Genomic DNA, 3,433 nt, shown 5'->3' on the forward strand with positions numbered 1-3,433 from the left:
GGCGTATCAAAAGTTTTTATTATTATAGTTTTATATTATATCTTCAGACATCTTTAAAAGTATTCTATTAGGAAACGTGTTTCAACAAATGCGGGGTATTTACGATAATCTTCCACATAGTTGTAAATTGCGTGCTGATATAGACGTAATGAAGGCTGATTTACAGTCCATACTGGTGATTTTAGCAGCCATTATTGTGCTGATAAACTCATCTGAAATATTTTGAAAATTCTCAGCTCAGTTAAGAACCATACATACCCTATTCTCTTATGAGTGTTCTACCGTAAGCTTTTTAACCCCATTTAAATATGAGTGTAAACAACTTAGAACTTTAATATAAATAATGATTATAAGTAAATAATATATGAAATAGAGTTGTTTATTAGTTGTCTCACTAGCTCATTGCTGCCTTTTCACTAGCTTCATTAGGAGATTGCTGGTTAGTCTAAAGAAAGTTTGAAAGAGATACAGACGAGAAATTTAACATACAGGAAAACGTGTAATTGGATCTCTCTCTCTCTCTCTCTCTCTCTCTCTCTCTCTCTCTCTCTCTTCTCTCTCTCTCTCTCTCTCTCTGTGTGTGTGTGTGTGTGTGTGTGTGTGTGTGTGTGTGTGTGTGTGCGTGCGAGCGTGCGTGCGTGCGTGCGTGTGTGTGTGTGTGTGTGTGTGTGTGTGTGTGTGTGTGTGTGTGTGTGTGTGTGTGTGTGTGTGTGTGTGTGTGTGTGTGTGTGTGTGTGTGTGAGAAATTTCTTATTCACAGTTTATGAATAAGCCGATAAAAGTTTTTTCTCCGGTGTCCAGCCGCCGCAAGAGATAGCTCTTAACAGACTTGAAAAGAGAAATTCTAATTTACTGTACTCTTCCAAGTTACTGGTACCTATTTTCTTTCGCATATTCATTTCCCTTTATGAAATTTGCTAGTTATTAGCAAACTTCATGTCGTACAAAATTCAAAAAGTGTACAATCAATCTCAGCCAGCCTATATCTTTACAGTGCCGTCTGGTTTGAGAGAAAGAATTACGTCATCATAAGCCACAGGTCTATGCCGTATCTAAAGTAGCTAACCTACAAAACAACACATCTTTTGTTTTAATAATTCTAATTTTTGATGAATATCAGTCATGGGAAATTCAAACCCAAACGCAAATACGAGTACAACACAAACTCTGACGTCTTAGTGAAGTTAATAACTACAAACAGGCGACAGAATTCGCGCTCCTACTCTTGATGAGCCAAGACATGAAAAATATTTAATATTGATCTAAAGAACTGGTGCGTCCCGCTAATGATAGTTTATAGGTCTGACCGTCGTGTATGATCGCGCCGTGAATATAGAACCTTCTGTGCTCTGTCTTTTACGTAATCACAGTTTCTCCGTTATTTCTTTTTTTTAATCTGTTTAATAAAATTGAAACTGGAATGTTTCATTAACTTACGCAGCAAATCAGTAATTGATTATATTCTATTAATCGCCGTACACAGAGGGATTAGTAATAGCTATAAGGTGCATCTATTATACTTCTATGGCAGAAAAAATTACATTTTTATTTATTCAGCTAATCCCGAAGAAAAGCTCGCTTCACCTCCATTGCGACTATCAAAACATGCGTTTTTTTAAATCAACGCCATACATACCATCGCTTATGTAGCAGTCTTCAAAACCGAAAGCTATTGATTCAATGTGAAAGTTTTTATGCCTAATTTGAAGTCACGAAGAAGAAAATCACGACTATTCTATCTCTAGAATACGGACAGCTGCGACCTTGAATGCATCTCCTTGAAAGTAATATAGTAGTCAAGTTAAAAAGAAACGAGTTTATTGTTTTTTATTTCTTGAAGCTCAGATTATTGACACTCACATCGGACTACATAGTTTGTGCGAGTACTCTTGCATATATTTCGTCATATTTTGCAAGGATCTAGTTGGGTATTTACTCTCCCCATATTGACAGAATATACTATTACAAAAACAAATATTAACTAAATACCTCACCAGTGAGTGTGGTTTGAACGTGGCGAGGTCAAGTCTCTAGAAATCTATTAATACTCGTACTGTGGGAGAAACTTCTAGTTTGTTCACTCAATAACTGGAAACATATTTTCAGATCAGTAAGAATGTAATTTTTTGAAACGTTTTTCTTGTTGCCAACGGTTGTCTCATATTTATTCAATAGACTACTGCAATCATTTTACCCGTAACGCAATTTTGTGAGATTGTTCATCTCATTGGCCATCGTGTTTCAACTTTATTTCCTGGACACAACATAATACATCTACAATTCAATAACAGTGTAACTGTATGAAATGGTAAAAGTCTTACCGTTGGCCGCCGTTATCTCATGTTTATTCGCTGTGGAGATTACTGTTATGTGTTCGATGCTGGAGACACTTCTTCAGGTCAATAACACTATCATTTTGTAAGATGTTTTCGTTGTCTATAGTTGACTCATGGTTTTGTAACCCGATATCTAGATTTATCATGGATTGTAGTGAAAATAAACTTTTAACATTTTATTATCTTATCTCGTATGCACATTTCCAGTTTCTTTACTCATTGAATCCACCACTACCATCACTATTACTACTACTACCAAAATTTAAAACACACACACACACACTTTATATAAATATTGAGAAGTAAGTCCAGGAATATCGGTCCAGGAAGTAATAATTAATAATAATTAATATATTACATCGGCTTTATCGGTCTGCTTATTACAATGCCTATATTTTAGACTGATACAAAATTATATTGTGTGCATAGAGCTAAAAACCAACTTTAATTACTGTGCACGTCTGTTTACATTTATGTTGCTCTCGCTGTTTAAGAAAGCATGTACCACACATTTTTGCAATACAAGTGTACTACAGCAGACTCGTGATTTCTAATTCTGTCTAATGTTAAGCATGTTTTGTATTGTAATCAACTTTGGTGCGATTTTCACAGAATTTCGCATAATTTATGATTGTAAAATACTCACCTATCGTTTATTGCAGTAAATCATATTCACGCATATGTGTCATGAATGTATAAGCACTTTCGTTTTGTCTGTATTTGTTAAATCAACTGGTACTCTACTTCTTGATCATGCCTTCAATCAATGACTAATATCTGTAAAAATTTTAAATTTAACGTATGTAAAAAGCTAAAATAACTCATATCTTAAACAAATCGTACATAAATCGAAGAAATATGAATTCTTCAAACATCCAAAAGTGTATATTTACCAGAATCTCTCTGTAACAAAATCTTAGTACAATTCCGCACATAAAATATGTAAACTATTACACTTTAATAGCTTGTATATTTTACAACATATTGCACTTAACATTATTGCCCCTACACTTTTTACAGTATCGCTTTTAACAAATACTACTCGCACTGAGCCAGATCTAGATGTACAGATTACCATAGCAACACGAGTAAATATT

At 34.4% G+C, this 3,433-nt stretch overlaps 1 protein-coding gene across 2 annotated transcripts in view; it reads right to left on the reverse strand.

Moving 5' to 3' along the window:
- Positions 1-3,433, reverse strand: part of LOC124361754 — a 48,540-nt gene that overhangs the window by 34,279 nt on the left and 10,828 nt on the right. The gene's annotated exons all lie outside the window — the stretch shown is intronic.

The sequence above is a fragment of the Homalodisca vitripennis genome, chromosome 5, assembly GCF_021130785.1.
Source record: "Homalodisca vitripennis isolate AUS2020 chromosome 5, UT_GWSS_2.1, whole genome shotgun sequence".
Lineage (NCBI taxonomy): Eukaryota > Metazoa > Arthropoda > Insecta > Hemiptera > Cicadellidae > Homalodisca > Homalodisca vitripennis.